Source organism: Lytechinus pictus, chromosome 1 (assembly GCF_037042905.1).
Source record: "Lytechinus pictus isolate F3 Inbred chromosome 1, Lp3.0, whole genome shotgun sequence".
NCBI lineage: Eukaryota > Metazoa > Echinodermata > Echinoidea > Temnopleuroida > Toxopneustidae > Lytechinus > Lytechinus pictus.
Window position 1 is genome coordinate 33,374,188 of NC_087245.1, and position 19,953 is coordinate 33,394,140.

The window sequence follows — 19,953 nt, forward strand, 5'->3', positions numbered from 1 at the left end:
ACGAGGACTATCTTTTAATTTGAAAAGCAGCCTTGAATAAATATGTGACATTGATCAATTATGGAATGGTCAAGTAAAACCCAGTAAGACGCATTAAGAGAAAGTGATGGTAATCATTACAACAATGGAGTGAATAAAGATATGAAATAATCATAAATTACCTCTTCCCTAAGTTCTTCTACTTTCATCTACATGTATTTCAAAAATGTAACCTATTAGAATCATTCCAACTGCTGTATTATAGCAAATTCTAGGCAGTACTCTAATGGAAGAGGAAGTTAAAGATATTTTATGTACTTTAGATGCTTCAAAATCTCATGGGTATGATAATTTGCCAGTTAGATTGATCAAGGATGCAGCACCTTTCATTGCTTCTCTGTTGACTTATATGTTCAATTTATCATTAGAATTGGGCAAATTCCCAGATGCCCTAAAGGTAGCAAAAGTGACCCCCCTGTATAAAAAGGGTTCGAAGGATGACCCAGGCAATTATAGACCCATTTCAGTTTTACCAGTTATTGCAAAAATCTTTGAAAAATTAGATAATATGCGTCTCATGGCCTTTCTAGACTCCAGTGATATTTTGTATAGACATCAGTATGGCTTTCGTAAGAGATATAGTACGAAATTATCAGTAATAAATTTGGTAAACACATTATTGAAGGCGATTGATAAAGGTGAAATAACCATAGGTATATTTATAGATTTCAAAAAGGCGTTTGACACAATCAATCATAACATACTCTACGAAAAATTAAAGCATTATGGAATAAGAGGTATTGTATTGCAGTGGTTCCAGAATTACTTAATGGACCGATCGCAGGTTTTATGTTACAAAGATGAAATGTCCAGTAGTAGAAGGATAACATGTGGTGTTCCCCAAGGATCAGTCCTGGGGCCAACACTCTTTTTATTATATATTTAATGACTTACCAAGATCAACTGATTTTTTCCAGTTTAGACTTTTTGCAGATGATTCAAATATTTTCCATACTTTCCCCAAATGTCAAAAAGATATTGATATGAACTATGTAAGTAAGAAATTAAAAGAGGTGTATAGTTGGTGTATACTTAATAAATTAACCACAAATTTGAAGAAAACTAATTATATGATAATAAAAGGACCAAGACGATCTATTGAAATTGAAGGTGTATTAACTTTATGTGAAACAGTTATAGAAAAAGTACATGTGGCATCTTTTGTAGGAATTCAAATCGATGAATCTTTGTTGTGGAAAAACCAGATCCAATGTATTGATAAATGCATTAGGCGGAAAATTGGTTTGCTTTTTAAATTACGTTACTATGTACCACGGCATGTTCTAATGCTTTTGTATAAATGTTTTATACAACCACACATATCTTTTGGAATTGAAGTTTGGGGAAGTAGCTACAGGAGCCACCTAAATCGTATATATTTGGCGCAGAAAATGGCTATGAGAGCAATTACATTTTCTCCACTTAGAACAAGCTCTACGCCACTATTCGTCAGTCTGGGGGTATTAGGTGTTTATGACTTGCATAAACTTGCAGTATCAACATTTGTTTATGATTTACACAAGGAACATTTACCACATTCTGTAAAGCAATACTTTGAGATGTTAAATCATAGTTACAAAACCAGAGGCAGAGAACATTCCATGCTAAGACTTCCCAAATGTAACACTACACATGGCACTTTTTCTATATCTTTTATTGGAGCAAAGTTTTGGAATAGTTTGCCCCAGAGTATACGAGAGAAAAGAACACGGTTTTCATTTCGTAAAAATCTGAAAAATTACTTGATTAATGAAGTTTGATGATTGATATGAGTTTGGAAAAAAAATAAAATAAAACAAAGTTGTTTTAGAAGTAGATACATTGAACTTTGATCCTTTTGGGAAACCATTCTCGACTAGCACTTGTGCTAACTTTTGGTTCTCCCTTTAACAGCATTTCATTTGGTACAAAATCACCCATACCATTTATAATTTATGTTCATGCATACAATCAATTTTTATGGTGATTTGCTTCTTGCCAGGTGAAACTGCATCAAGACAAAACACATGATGTTACTCTTTTGTATTATATGCTGATATCACATGCGGTATTATATTGTGTTTTTATCTAGACTATGATTATGTTATGTTATGAATTGCATTTATATGATTCATGTTATATAACACATTCTTGTAAATATGTATTACACATATATTCATTCATGTAAATATGTTAATGTTGTTAATAAATTCAACTCAACTCAACTCAAGTGCAAAATTAATTTGTCAACTAATTTAACTTAAAACCTAACCATATCTTAGTGAGGCCATGCTGCAGTGTTTGACCTAGAAATATTAATGGTAACAAGGGGACACTCGGGAGGAATCATATTTCCATCTTTACAGAAAGCAGGAGGGGGTCTATTAGGCACTCTACAATGAATAATTGGGTCAATTTGACAACAGTCTGTGTCTGGTTGGATCAATTAATGGAAAGAGGGTGATGACAGGAAATAGTACAATTTAGACTTAAGGTTAACCTTCACCTAATTTCAATAGAGGGGGGCAAATCAATTTATTCTCCCCTACCCCCTTTTGTTTGGCAGACCAAAGATTTCTCCAATGATAAGACTCTGGACAAGACACTCGGCTTATATTATATCAAAGGAATGCCTCTTCTTACAAGATTTTTTTTTAAATTGGCTTTCATTTGCTATGTCTTACCAACCTAGCAAAAGCACACAAAATTTAAAAGTTCCATTTAATTTGTCGGTGTTCTTGTATACGTTGCCATTACTTTTTTCAGAATTGATGCAATTTTAACACATTGCCAAAGTCAGCTGTCAACAGGTTCATACTGAAATATCAAAATAGAAGTTATTTTTCATGTTTGTACAGGAGCATCAACTGAATTTCTTGAAGATCTGCAGGGGAGTCTACTGAGGTATGTGATGACTGCCAGGAACATGTGTACACCTGGGGGATAAGTGCATGACAGGTGTACGTGAGGGAATTCCCCTGAAATGTACACCACATGGGTCAGATCATGGACCTACTAGGCTGCGTTTATGCGACCTCAAGCCAGAATCATGATTTGAATCATGATTTGAATCATGATTCAAAACACAAACATGAATCACAATATCACAGAATCAGCGTTTAGACGACCTTCATTCCAATGCTGTTTCTCCTCAGATTCGGGCCAATCCAGTGCGCATCACTAGTGCGCAGTTTGACAGAGGAAGTTTTTCGCACGTGTTTCGGCTCTCGAAAATTCTTTTGCTTCCATCAGAATTCAGTCTATACCTCATTTTGTTTACTTCTATCATAAAGGGTCCATATGCTTCTATTCATCTTGTTAGCTTATCCAAAATGGTGTTCGGAAGTGAATTTCAGCGTAGATCCAATTTGATATTGATACTGTATACTCAACAACAACTGAGATCATTGTCTGTCCAGTTAATTCATTTAGAACTTGAAGTTGAAGACATGACCAAAAAATGAAAAGTAGTGGACGATGCGATGACCAACACAGAACTTGAACATGACAAGAAATGAATAGTCATGTACATACAATGAGCATATAGAGCGCCTAGAGCTTGGCAAGAGTCAAACCGAAAGTAGCCCGACACAACAGTGAGGTCATATAATCATGATTGTAATCACGATATCGTTTATTCGAACATTTTCGTACGTGATTCTGCAGAAACGTCTTTCCAAACGCCCCTTTTTTCGTGTTTCATGTTTGTGATTCTAATCATGATTATATTCAATTTCGACTAAACGCAATCGTGATTCTGCAGAATCATGATTTGAATCATGATTCAAATCATGATTCTAGGGTAAAAAAGTGGCGGATAAACGCACCCCTAGATGCGCTCATGCTGCATTGTTTATTAACAATATGAGGGTATTCACATCAATATATGTATAGAATGAATCATAAATTTCTCTCAAACTGCAGTTAAAGTATGATATATAGCTTACCCCCTGCAAACAGGTAGAAAGGGAACTAAATCAATGAACACAACAGATTGCAGTCCCCTTTCCTCCTACATTATTAGTCTACTATACCTACAAGTACTAGTAGGCCTCTGTTGAAAAATATATTTCAAAACTAAATCAAAAGCAAAATTTGCTTGTTTTACGGATCAAAAATACAAAACATAATTTCCATAAGCAACTAGTATAATTGGAAAGAATGTAGATTTCACAAAATAAAATAAACAATACATTCCACAATATTATGACTTAATTTTACCAGAAGAAGTTAATACTACTTTATATTCTGCATCTATTTTGTGGTGTACATAGGTCCCGAGACGTAAAAGTATTCAGAATTTTTTTTAAAGTCCTGAATGATATCAAACTTAATTGTAAACCAGGGACCCACTATGGGGGCAACTACCAACATGGCTCAGCAGCCAATCACAATCAAGGTTTCCATGGTAGTTACAATAATGGCAAAGTTAACATAGTTGCAACTCTTTGTGCAACAGGCCCTAGATCTCCTTCATCATAGCATGGACCTAGTAGTAGGTCCATGATCATAGATACCCAAATACCTAATCTATTAGTTCAGTACTGACAATATACAAATATTGAATGTTTTAACAGGTAGAGTAAAACTATTTGCCCAGAGGTGATAAAATCAGTGCTACTAGTTCCATGTACTCCAGGACTGTTTTACAATTGTGGTGATCTGAAAATTGTTATCTCTAAACTACACAAATATATCAATCGCAATTTGAGTTTGATTTTAATCTATAAAAACTCTTTATAATATGCCCACCCACCCCTCCCCCCTTCCCCTTCCCCCGATCTACTTTAGTAGGCCTTCCAAGTCCATGGATACAGGTATAATTAACAGCCTATATGTCCAGTCAATAGTTTTCAATGTATGCCTACGAGTCAATAGTGGCTATAAAAACTTTGTGTTTGATCATTTAATTGCCTATAATCTCATACCCCTTTCATAAACCCAATAAAACACAATTATGCGGCTAATAGCAGCATAATTTGGTCGTAAAATCAGAGGAGGACAAGAGTTATCCGCATTATTCTGATGCTGCTATTATCCGCATAATAGCAGCATCGGGACAAGATTTTGAGTTTATGAACGTATTTCCAAATAATGCGGATAATTGCCATGGTGCGGTCACAAGGTCACCCTTTTCCAACACAACCGCATCGGAGGGGGCGTGTCCAGTTGTCATGACGATTATCAGCCTTTTTCAGGACGGGCGCTCGTAAAAATAATGCGGATAATTTTTGGAGTTTGTGAACGCAATTTTTATTGAATTATCCGCATTACTCTTAGGCGGCTAATTGGAGGATAGGTTTTATTGGGTTTATGAAAGGGGTATTATTGTGAGGCAAATACTATGGACTAGACTGCATCTACTGGACCTGCAGTAATGCTACTAATACCTTGGTCACATATGACCTACATGTACGGCGGCCGTACGGCGAGTCAAAAACAGCCATTTTATTAATTTTTATTCAAACCATCTATATGTAGCTGGTACAAAAAATGTTAAAACGGCTGTTTTCGACTCGCCGTACGGCCGCCGTAGATCAGTTGTGACCAAGGTATAACCTCAACATAGATTTTCAGTGAACTTCCTTCAACAAATAACATTTTACCTGTTAATTTAAATGAATCAAATCAATTTTAATATACAAATCCAATTTTGTATAGGCACGTGCATGGGTGTACACTCTAAATATCAAGGATTTAGAACAAAAAAAAATTCCTGAGAGACTGTGTGTGAATAGTGACCAGCCGAACATTAGCCCTTTCAACACTTGAATCTAAATCTAAAAGATTTGAAAGTAAATCTCTTGAGATTTCAAATTTAAAAACAAACCTATTGATCAGCTGGTCACTATCCACAGTCAATATGGATTTATTTCAAATCCTTGTTGAAATTTAGAGTGTATATATGCAGTTTGAGATGTGTATTGTGTTGCCAACTCTAAAAAAATAATGTGTGTAGTCTCTTGAAAATGAGGAAAAGAGACATTGCAAACTCAAATTGAATCTAAATTGAAATAAAGCTGACAGGGTAAGCAAGAACTTGATCTTTTCTAAAAATAAACTCTACAATCATTTTGTGTACAGACCAATGAGGTTATGTACTATTTTTTTGAAATAGCGTACAAGTTGTAGAAAGCCTAGCACCTGTTATCCTGTAGTCTGCTATCTAAACCTGGTTAAGGATATGATAAGATCATAGATGGATACAAAAACAACAGCAGCAGCAGCAGCAGAATATCATTTCTTAGTGAAGAACTTTAACTTCAACAAAACCAAGACAATTTCTAGCTTTCATTCAAACAATTTCAAATATATAAATGAGAATGGATTAAACCCAATAGAAAATCATGCATTTTTCATCAATTTAATATATCCAAAAATAGAGGTGTATTATTCATAATTGGATATGATTGAGAGTGAGAGTGGGGAAAAAAGAAAGTGTGTATTCACATACATTGTATCTTTGGGGGAAAGGTGCTATAAAATGTTATTTAAAATCATGAGGGGAAGGGAGAGAGAGAGGGGGGGGTGTGAAGGAGGTGAGGAAGGAGAGAAAATTAAAAGATTGTGAGTATATATATACATGGTGTGGCAGAAATGAAAGAAAGGCACAAAACAGATATAGAAATTCACTAATTTTTTAATAATTTCAGGCCTTTCATAACACACATACAAGAAGAAAGGAGAGGTAAAAAAATGAGAACCAAGAATATAAAAGAATACTGTGTGAAATAAAACACTCTGAATTACAATTCAATATAAATCAAGAGGCTGATTGGTGACAAGTAATAAATCTTAAAAGATTTATTTGTCTCAAATGATTTAAATCAAAATCTGTAACAGTCAAATTTTAATCCAATGTCTGACATGACTGGTTAATGACCACGACTGATGACCTGGATTTATCTTAAATCCATGAGGAAATAATCAAGCAAAAATCATAAAGAATAATAAATATTTGAGATACACATAGTATCAAACAAAAAGAGCAAAAAAGGGATAATATTCAATACATGTACATCTGCCAACTTCTTCTTCAAAATTAGGAATGCTAACTACAACAAGTGGAATGCCTCTGGCCGTCTCACCTGCATCACGCGATTCAATATAGCAGCAGTGCTGATTTTGAAAACTACTATAACTCGCACAAGATGTTCAGTGATACTTGGTTACTCTTATTTCCACGTTTTATGAACTAGACCAATACACTTATAGAGATATGATGGCAATTCAACAAATACCCCCAACGTGGCCAAAGTTCTTTGACCTTACATGACCTTTGAACTTGATCATGTGACCTGAAACTCGCACAGGATGTTCAGTGATACTTGATTACTATTATGTCCAAGTTTTATGAACTAGACCAACACACTTTCAAATTTATGGCTGTAATTCAACAAATACCCCAATTTGGCCAAAGTTCATTGACCCTAAATGACCTTTGACCTTGATCATGTGACCTGAAACTTGCACAGGATGTTCAGTAATACTTGATTACTATTATGTCCAAGTTTCATGAATCAGATCCATAAACTTTCAAAGTTATGATGGTAATTCAACAGATACCCCCAATTCGGCCAAAGTTCATTGACCCTAAATGACCTTTGACCTTGGTCATGTGATGTGAAACTCATGCAGGATGTTCAGTGATACTTGATTAACCTTATGTATAAGTTTCATGAACTAGGTCCATATATTTTCTAAGTTATGATGACATTTCAAAAACTTAACCTTAGGTTAAGATTTTGATGTTGATTCCCCCAACATGGTCTAAGTTCATTGACCCTAAATGACCTTTGACCTTGGTCATGTGACATGAAACTCAGGCAGGATGTTCAGTAATACTTGATTAACCTTATGGCCAAGTTTCATGAACTAGGTCCATATACTTTCTAAGTTATGCTGTCATTTCAAAAACTTAACCTCAGGTTAAGATTTGATGTTGACGCCGCCGTCGCCGCCGCCGCCGCCGCCGCCGCCGCCGCCGCCGTCGCCGTCGGAAAAGCGGCGCCTATAGTCTCACTCTGCTATGCAGGTGAGACAAAAATGAATCACTATAGGCGTTGCTGCACCAGCCCGAGTTTGCTCAATCTCGAGATTTTAGCGTGATCGGCGCTCTTCGTGATTAATCTCGAGATTCAAGAAACCCGTCTTCACCATCGCAAGAAGAACGATTCCTGCTCGAGCGAGGCATCGATGCATTATGGTCTGACGCCGTGAATAAATAATCCCGAGTGCGTCTGCACCTACGAATTAGCGCGATAATTCGTAAAATAGCGCACTATTTTGCAAATAATCCCAAGTTGACTTGGGATTGCAATCTCGAGATTAATCCTACGAACTAGCGCGATAATTGCGTCTCCATTACAAATAATCTCGAGATTGTTCAGACTGGGATGATTTGCCGGATCAGAAATAGCGCGCTAATTTGAAAACTCGGGCTGGTGCAGACGGCCCTTATGAATGCAATTGTATCCTTGCCAATGCATTACATCATTGATGTGACAAAGGATTAGATGTTAACACATCCAACAGAAAGGTGTTTGCTCAAAGCATCTCCTTGACTAAATGACCTCACCTCACATTAATCGCATTGCTCCATACACACTTACTGAAAAAAATACCATGAGGAATGGTTCTAAATCTTGCCTTGTGTCCATTGAAAGTACACACCACTGTCATACCAAATATGTTCTTATTCTCTCTACTCCTTGACTAACTTTTCTCCAGCTAACTTGATTAATAGGTTCGATGAAATATCTAGCATCAATACCCGAGTTAATCCAACTTTCTGTGAATGGGGAACAGGCTTATGTTCAAACTAACCGTTTTGATAAAGTACCATAAACATCAGTGTCAAAAAGAGTAGGACAAAGAATTTGAAAAGAAAACTGCAGCTAAAAATCCTTGATTTTACTTACATCTTATCAATATCCTTGATTCAATTTAAAAAAATTAAGATAAATCTCCTTTTCTGAAAAACCTGCAATTTTTTTTTAAACACCGGAAGATGCAAAAATATCCATAAGAATTCCTCTGCAGCTGGACAGTTAATGATCCTCTGCTATTCCAAACAATAAAACCTCTAACCGCCTACCTGTTAGCTTGCAAATAAGACATTTTATTTCCCTCTTTTTTCTCTCTCCTTTTCAAGATAGGCAACGAGGGTTCATTCCACTTCAGTTTATAAGTTAACACTACAATGTGAATACAACTACTAGAATGGCCCAAAGGTGTTGAAGCAAACATAATAGCTGTTCAAAAATGAAAGAGCTAAATGAAGTATTTTGATGGCATTCAATGAAGCATGGGTAAATTCCTCTTTGAATTTAAGAAAACAAGTCATTACATCTCTCAATGGGCTTTTAATGGTTAGAGTAGATGGATAGGGTACAAGTATATGTATCATTGTGGTGTGTTTGAAATTTGTTTTCTTTAAAAAAAAATAGGGCAACAAAATATAAAGAAAATGTAACAATTACATGTGAAAAGTAAGCTGTACCCCTCCCCCACTCCGTCCCAATTTGAAGCCAGGTCAGGGAAAAAATAATCAAAACAAAAAACTTTGAAGGGCTGTTTTTTTTTTTAGATCATTCAAAATGTGCTAACTTTATCATAATTACACTTAATCCTATGGGAGTATCCAGGGCTCTTTTTACCTTTTCGGGTCTATTTTGGGGGCAAAGTTGTCCTCCACCCCAGGTAACTTTCCCTGAGCCAGGGGCACATTTTCTTTTAAAAAGTCTGACTTTAATCTGATATGCCCAAGCTAAAAATAGCATATCATCAACTTGTCACCTTCATCCCATCCTGCACACTACATATTTCTTAATAAAGCACACATTCAAGTACTTTGAAATTTTATTTAAATGAAAATTTGTTAAACTGTACAAAGAAGGATGTATGAAGAAATAGACTGTACTTTGTCCATGCCTTGATGTGAAAGTCCTACAGCAATGCTTAATTGTTCTATTGATTGTATATTTTGAATTACATTAGAACATCTTCATACTTCAAGGTACAGTAGGTAAGCCATTTAAAACATAACCTTGTGAGGTGCAAATGCTCTAAATAATACTACTTGCATCGGGGAATTACATCATTGAGCTAATAGAAGACCGGTACAAGATGAAAGCTAGGAAAATGGATAGTTTGACTGGCTTCGGTAATATTGGCACCATTCAAGGATGTTAGCTAGCTTCTCCACGGCCAATCACCCAATTTTATCTATCAAGGAGCTTACATTTGTAAAGCATTTAGAGATGTCATTCCGATGTATAAGACCAGAAGATAATCATGATCATCATTCATTATCATCATCATTATCATCTCCACCATTATCATCATCATCATCATCAGCATCATCATCATCATCACCATCACCATCTTCCCCATTGATCATCATCATCATCACCATCATCAACATCACTATCATCATCACCATCACCATCACCATTTTCCCATTGATCATCATCATCACCATCATCATCATTATCATCTCCACCATTATCATCATCATCATCATCATCACCATCACCATCTTCCCCATTGATCATCATCATCATCACCATCATCAACATCACTATCATCATCACCATCACCATCACCATTTTCCCATTGATCATCATCATCACCATCATCATCATTATCATCTCCACCATTATCATCATCATCATCATCATCACCATCACCATCTTCCCCATTGATCATCATCATCATCACCATCATCAACATCACTATCATCATCACCATCACCATCACCATTTTCCCATTGATCATCATCATCACCATCATCATCATTATCATCTCCACCATTATCATCATCATCATCATCATCACCATCACCATCTTCCCCATTGATCATCATCATCATCACCATCATCAACATCACTATCATCATCACCATCACCATCACCATTTTCCCATTGATCATCATCATCATCACCATCATCATCATCATCATCATTATTATTATCATCAACATCATCATCATTACCATCACCATCACCATTTTCCCATTGATCATCATCATCATCATCATCACCATCACCATCATCATCACCATCATCATCATCACCATCTTCCCCATTGATCATCATCATCACCATTATCATCATCATCATCACCATTGATCATCATCATCTCCATTATTATCATCATCATCATCATTATTACCATTATGTTATGATATTTTGAAGTAAGAACCAATTATACTCCATTTCCCATTTAACCTTTAGTCTTTATTTATGATGTAATTTAAACATAAAATCAGACACACTCTGAAAAGTCATGATATGATTATGCTCACTATCTCCCCTCAATATCACTCCCCTCTGGGATTCTTCTTAATTGTAAAACTATTTAGAAATAGGCCTACTTAAAATAAAATAAAAAAAGGGGTTGTTACAACCCTTACCCATTACCCAAGGGAAGTATAAGGAATGCAAAATGTGCCATGCCACAAATCAGTAGTGCTGTTATTGTTAAGAAAATTATCTGTCGATATATTGCTATAACTATCTTTATGACAAAAAAACATGATCAATACGCATTTTTCATGCATTATAGCGATGTCACATAATCGTGTTGGTCAAAATTTGTATCTGCCACTGCTTTAAAATCTAGTGGCTAGTAAGTATTCATATTTTGTTGAGTTTTGGAGTAATTTCTGTTGCTGTTCTTTGTATTTTGAGGAAAATATGTTTTCTGTGATTTTCCGCTTGAAAAGCCACTTTCAAAAGGCCATTTCCATGAATTCTGTGATATCGCGGAAAATCACTATGTCCCTACATAGTAGTGGGTATTAAATCGACAATGAGGGAAAGGTTATCGATATTGCTCAGTGGCAAAAAACAAGCGATTATCGACAAGACTAGCGATAAAAAGGTTATCGATAACAGCAGTACAAATCAGAGACAGAAATATAAAGAGAGAGAGAAAGGATGGATCTGCAATAAAGAGCACAGCTCTCACATGAATGGGATCACACACAAGAGGGCGGCATTGCATTAAAATCAATGGGCGGGCTTATCAAAAATCACCTTGTGTAAAGTGTGAGGGCTGGTTCTTGGGATGATATGGCTGTGTTACATGTAGGTCCATGGTTAAATTTATAACTGTTAATGAATTTTAAAGTATCCACATCTCATGTTTTATTTCCATTGATTGTATCCATTGTATTCATGTCAACCTAAAGTACAATACCTTGCACATTGCTGTGAAATATGAAATTTGTAAACAAATATGAAATTGAAAATGAGAGTGGCTGAAATTAGCAGAGTTCGATACTTGACAACCTTTGCATTACAAACACAATCAGATGGGAAAAATCATAAATATATGTAAAATCATATACAATTAAATTTTGTAAACAAAATGGTAAAATCGAATTCCACGTTTGAAACTGATGAACCAAAAATGACAAATATCAGCTGTAATCACATTGAAAATCAATTTGATAAAAATATATCTGATTAGACCACATTCATGAATATAAAAAATGAGGACTTGTGAATGGGGAAAATTCAGTCATTAACCCTAATCACCTAGCTTTGTTACATTGATGCTCATCTACATTATGAAACTAATGAGCCATAACATGTATATAAAGTTGGGTTGCTAAATACATTTATGAGTTTTCTGAAGGATGGGTCAATGTACTTTTTACCGTGTACACTCCATGAAAGCTGTATTAAAATTCTAACTGATATACATGTAAGCAATGATGGTGATGGTGGTGATCATAGTGATGATGGTGATGGTGATGATGATGACGATGCTGTTGAAGATGATGATAACGGTGATAATCCTACTGATGAAGATGATGGTGTTGATGATAATAATGTTGGTGATGATGATGATGATGATAATGATGATGATGCTGACGATGATGATGATGATGATAATAAAGATGATGGTGTGGGTGGTAATCAGAGTTATGAGATGGGTAATGACGATGGTGGTGGGCAATGATGGATGCTGATGATGATGATCATGATAATGGTGATGATAATGATGATGCTGAGGATGATGATGATGATAATGGTGATGATGATGACAATGATAATGATGGTGATGATGATGATGATGATCTTGACGATAATGATGATGATGGGGCTACTGATGGGGCTACCCTGTATAAATAAAATGAAATAAATAAATAAATAAAAAATAAATAGATGATGATCGTGAGGACCATGAAGATGATGGTGATGATGATGAGGATGATAATGAGGGTGGTGAGGATATGGTGTGTGTGGTAATCATAGTTATGAGATGGGTAATGACGATGGTGGTGGTGGTGGTGGGCGATGATGGATGATGATGATGATGATGCTGATGGTGATAATGATTATAACAAATGAGACTCAAGAAAAACCAGATATAATGAAATCCTGTACAAAATGCTATAATATACAAATTGATATACATTTCATATTTCTGAGTGATTACAAGTAATCAGGGCCTAATTAGGAAAACTTGACAGTCATATATTTAGCAAAGAACACATTGTTTCAAAGTTTGATTTCACTTTCAGACAAATTAAAACAAAATTCTACCATGATAGCAATTATGCACAGACTCAAGAAATCTCCATGAATGCTTGGTGAATCAATTTGATAGCACACAAAATCTTTATTGGTTATTTGTTTTATTCCATTTTATCATCAATTCCGAAGATTTTCATTTTCGGAAAAGCAAATTCAGTTGTTGTTTTTTTCAATTGCTCTAAAATTTACATAAATGCTTTCCTGTGGACTGTACAAAACATAAGACAAAGCAACATAAAATGGCAAAATATGTTTGACAAAATTAATATATAACTGACAAACTAGTACAAATGCATGTATGCAAGTGTCACTTTGCAAATCAATCTAAACACTGCAAACTGGTTCAAATTAGGTTGTCTGCTAATTAATGGAAGCAGCAGGTATTGGATTTTGCTTTGTAACAAGTATTTTTTAAATGTATTTTGATCATCACATTTTTTACTGAGAACACCTGCAGAAATTGTGATTTCAGTTCCTTCTGAATTCTTGATTTTAAAAAATGTTTTATGAATCAAAGAAACCTGAGGACTTTTTTATTTAAAAAAATTATAAAGAAATGTTATTTTCAACATTTGAAGAATACATTAACAAAAAATTTGAATTAACCTGGTCACACCAATCTCATCGGAGAGTACTATGCTGAATGTGAACGGGACACAATATCAACAACATCTAATGAATTAGATTGCTGGCTGGCGATAGATCTATGATTATATCTGAATTTTGTTCTCCCCATACAGAAGCTCTTGTATGTAGCAAAATGTGAAATGGAAATGACTTTTGCAAGAATAATGTCATTCATTTTGAATTGACAATTTCGAAGTTGATGTCAAAACAGAATTCATATTGCAACATAAATTAAAAGGAAGAGAATAGGGGGAATAATATTCTAGCACTTGATTTCCAAAGCCTGCATTACAATGAAAATTGGTAGGATGTAAGATAAACATTTTCAACAGAGTGAACAGTGGAGGGGATTCAATTATTTTTCTTCTTCCTTTTTTCTTGCAGGATCAATAGGAAAAATTACTTTTTACATCTAAAGATGATGTTTTCATGCATATACCATGTTGTAATAGTAACATCATTTGGAACTGAATATTGATGCTTTCATTTAATCAATACAACAATGTTATACAACTCATCTAGGCATACAGGTCCCGGGGGGGGGGGGGGGGGACTCGACCAAAAAAGTGGTAGGGGTGTGCCGCGGGCGAGACAAAAAACGGGGGCCTTGGAGCGGGCTTATTGTAAAAAGGAGGGTCCTCGGAGCGGGCTTCGGAACTACCAATGTTTGTGAAAACGGGGGTCCTTGGAACGGATCGCCAGCGTGTGAGTGCGTACGCATCCCTATGGATCGGGCATGCGTGCATGATGCAGCTAGCGCGGCCTCCGCCGGGCGCGCTCGCGCAGAGGCGATGGTCGGACAGCGCTCTGCGGCCGCTTTTCACCAAAATTGCAGCTCATTGTAGCAGATCAATGCGACCGGAGCGGATTTCTTTTTTCTTTTTTCTCGATAAGAAGAAAATGCTATGCTTTGGAGTGGCTTTCTTTGTTCTTTTTCTCAATAAAACAAAAATGCTATGCCTTGGAACAGAAATTTGAGTGTAAAAATGGGGGTCCCCTCCGCGGCACATACCCACTATGCATTATATACTGAGTGCCCCCCCCCCCCCCCCCCGGGATACAGGTATGTACACATGGTCTTTAAAGTTAATGTATAACTTAATGGTGGGTCATTAATTTCTAGCACGAAAGAAATCTCGCTTATTTCCTCCTCACATGAGGAATATTTACAAAGGCTGCTACCAGCAAACACTTGCAAAAAGGATCAGAGAAAATTCACTCCTGGAGTATTTGATTTTGGACACCAACATATAGCAAAATGTAAATTTACACTTCTTACTGACATGATCAAAGAAAACAAATCTTTTAGTTTCATATAAGGAGTAGTGAAAACGGGGTGAATATTTTGGCAATGTAAATGATCATATTTACAGTGTTCATTTTAAATGAAAAAAATTATTCCACTGTTAAAAATATGATCTGAGACTGTGAAATCTCCCGGTAATTTCCTACCGGAAAATACACAGTATGTTCACAGTGTGGAACACAATACAAAATCATCTTCACACTTTTAAATTTGAGCAATCCAACAGTGTGAATCACATATTCACAAAGTTGACCGTGTGAACACACTGTGTACAGTTACATTGTTGAAGTGTCCACAGCATGAAAATATCTTCACAGTGTTGAATTTTAGAATTTTAATAATTGGTGTGAACTAGACTTTAATTTGTCATGTGGACGAATTAGGTTGTCTGTCGTAGATAGATAAACAAACACAATTATTTAAACAGATTAGATTGAAAGATAAATAGACATACAGATAGACAAACATATTTAAACAGATACATATAAGATTTTAATAAGATTTTTTTTTTCAATTCAATTCAAATAAACTTCTATTTTCTTCCATTTCAAAACATTTTTCACAAACATAAATTCATACAAAAATCAAATTGTTGTGAAGAATATAAATATGTACATGTTAGGTTTAAAGAAGAAGGTTTAGGTTTAAAGATAAGATAGATGGATGGCTGGCTAGATGGAGAGATAAATGATAGGTGGATATATTCATAGAAGATAGACCATGTGGTGAGTAGACGAACTGATGATAGATCAATGGTCGTAGATGAGTTGGCATCTGGACGAATTGGCATTAGACGATTGGAAATAAACCATACGGACGGACGCATTGCAGAAAGAGTTTGTTTAATTTTTGGAGTTTTGTTTGATCACAACTCATTCATTGATTTGTTATCGGCTTAAATCTGGGTCCAGTTTCATCAAGACTTTTTATAACAAAAAAAATACTTGTTATAACAAAATGCACATTTCTATCAACTAATCAGATTGACGGATTTCAATAGCTTTTCACTGTTATTTTAAGAAGTGTTATATGAAACGGACCCCTGATTGATAAAAGAACTCTATGAAAACAGCAGGTTGTGTGCCAGTGAAAGGTAGAGCTTTTGCTCATCTGTGTACAAAATATATCATGAAAAAAAAGAAATATCACAATATTGTTTTCATCCTTCCCTTTAAGAACCTGCCCAGTTGGTGTTATTTGATTTCAGTTAAGACCACCATCCATTGGTATTTAGGTCTCACATCCAATGGAGACTGCAAGAATGTCTAGCCACCAAATAAAAAAAGCTAAATATATCAAGCTATGAAAGAACGGGTGAAACCATTCTATGCAAATGTTCAATACACTGCACATTCAACTGCCTCCCTCACTACAGAATGACTGGCTATTGAAAATGTTGTTTTCAGCTTGTTTTGTGTATTGTTCGGGCTGGTCCAGTGAGAAAATGCCAATTTTGCTTTATGAATTTTGATATGTTGGATATAAGAAATATTGTACATACATAACCTTGCAAAAATATGTTGAGTGATTTTTTTTTCTATCGACCCTTAATTCTATGATCTATCCCCTCATTTCAATCCTCCCACCGGACCCACCCTCCCTATTCCTCTTTCTTTTATTCTATCTTCCTTTCTTATTCCTTCCTTCCTACTTCCCTTGCTTTCTTCCTTCCTCTATTTCTTTCTTTCTTTCTTCCTTCCTTCCTTCCTTTCTGTCTTTTTTCTTTCCCTTTCTTTCTCTCTCTCTCTTCTTTCTCAATTCCTTTCTCCAATTCTATGCTTTTCACACTGCACTTTTTGTCCTAAATTGGTGGGGCTAAGGGGGGGGGGTCTTAGCCCCACCAATATCCCGGGGTTAAGCTTAGCCCACTTCGTTTTCACACTACGTTTTAGCAAAGTGGGCTAGCACGGGAAATAGTGCGGTACTATCTGGCCCTGCAAAAAAGCAGGGTTAGCCGGCATATTGCGGTGCTAGCACCACACTTGCGGTGCTAAGAGATGCAGTGTGAATCGAAACCGGGCTAAGGAAAAGTGGGGCTAAGCATTAGCCAATCACAGAAGTCGAAATTGCACGTTAATCGCGCTCTGTATGGTAAAATCATCAATATTTATGAGCTGTGTGATTGCCTGGGGTTAAGGCGTTAACCCCGGCTAAGCAAATAGTATGGGGTTAAGAAAGACAGTGTGAATCGAAAAAAGGATAGTATGGGGTTAAGGATAGTCCGGGGTTAAGGATAGTATGGGGTTAAGGAAATGCAGTGTGAAAAGCATATTACAATGCCTCATCTCTCTCTCCCACTCTCCTTATATCCTCACTCTCACTGATCCTTCAAACCTTCTCCCAGTCACACTCTCCTCTTTTCTCATACAGCTCCATTTGATTGTGAAGAAACAGCTTTTCCCCCAAAAGAACACAAAAGGAACATTATTCACATTATCTCCATGTACATACAAGATCTCAGTTTCTTATATATCACATAATCCTCTCCTTGATATAGAAATATACTGAGCCATCATCAGCAGTTCCAAAAGAACCAATTTCAGGTGAATTCTTACAAGTTTGAAAGAAACATTTCATTCCATATAACTCTCTAATTGTTACAATCAGAGAACATAATCTGCAGCAGTAGGAAAAGAGCACATATGATTTATTTTAAGCCCTACATATGTTACTACTCCTGTGGGAGTAAAGCAAGGTTTCCACTTTGGCGAGTTAACATCGCGAGTTATGGCGAGTTATAGCGAGTTGCCAAAATGAGGCACTCGCGATAACTCGCATAAAGCTCACCATGAAACTCGGGATAACTCGCGACAACTCGGCAGAGCTCGGCGGAGCTCGTTCAAGCTCGGGACAACTCTCCTTGAAGTCGTGAGCTGTTTCAAAATTTTTGAACATGTTCAAAAATTTTGCTAACTCGCTGTAACTCGTGCTGAACTCACCTAAACTCGTTATATACTCGCAGCACTCGCAATAACTCGTAAGAAGCTCGAGATAAACTCACAATAACTCGTAATAACTCGCCACATCTGAGTATACGCGAGTGCGTTCCGAGTTTTCAAGAGCGATATACGAGCATTGCGATCGTTTTACGAGTCAAATGGAGGTGCCCACGAGATTAGCGCGACTTTAGATCGAGCACCCCGAGTTACAGCGAGTTTCGTATGAGTTTATTCCGAGTGCGTTGCAATAGCTCAGAGGCATGCCAGCTGAATGATAAATGTCCAGTGATCTATATTTTCCCCACATATAAACCCCTCAAAAAAAGTTTGAAATCTGAGTTTGGCCATTAATTTCTCCCAACTCCAAAATTTACACATTGCACATTTGACATCATTTAAAAGGTCATTCAATTTCCTTTACAATGATACCATGCTTGTTATGATCATGCCATCACGAAAAGAGCAGGATTCAAAAGTGTTGGATAAAGTCTGAATTGAAAAGCTGCAAAACGAGCAAAAAAGTTTGGAAATCTGAGTTTGGCCATTAATTTATCCCGACTCCGAATTTTACACAATGCATATTTGATATCTTTCAAAAGATCATTTGATTCTCTTTTAAATGATCCCATGCTTGTTATGATCATGCCATCAAAAAAAGAACAAAATTAATAAGTGTTGGATGAGGTCTCAAGTAAAAAGCTGCAAAACGAGCATAAGTAATCATGAAGGGTCAATACAGAACATGATGTTTTTGTCTGTGTCAATAAAGATGAAAATCCATTCAAATCAAACCCCTGCTTTTTCATTTCATAATGTTTTGTTGTGGTTTATGTTTGTTTGTTGTGTGTTTGCTTGTGCAGAGGTGTGTTTGATTCCATTTGAATGTTGATATTAAGGTGCATGAAAACAATTGCTGAGAATCTCACTCATCATCATGGAAGAAAAGAACAGTGACTTTCAATATTGTGTCATTTTGCAAATTTTGAATTTTGACCTTGCCCCGCATTTCAAGGCACTGCACCTCCATGTGAGCCATAATCATATCATGTAGGGTATCATTTAAAGACACTTAAATGATCTATTCATTAATATTAATTAAACTTGATATTTACTAAAACCGAGGCGGGATTACCGATCAAACTCAAAAGAAACCGCTTAAAATACTCACTCATCAAAGGAACAGTGACTTTCAATACTGTGTCTCTTTGCAACTTAATTTTGATTTTTGACCTTGCCCTACATTTCAAGGCACTGCACCTCCATGTGAACCATAATCATATCATGTAGGGTATCATTTAAAGACACTTAAATGATCTATTCATTGATATTAATAACAATTGATATTTACTAAAACTGAGGAGGGAGTTTTGATTAAAGTCGGATTTCCAAACTTTTTTTGAGGAGTTATTTTAAAGTGAGAGCACATTTTAACTGACCCACGCAATGTACACGTACTTTTAAAAAGGCTGTTTCCACTGCATTATTACAACTTTCAACAAATAAGGAGAGAAAT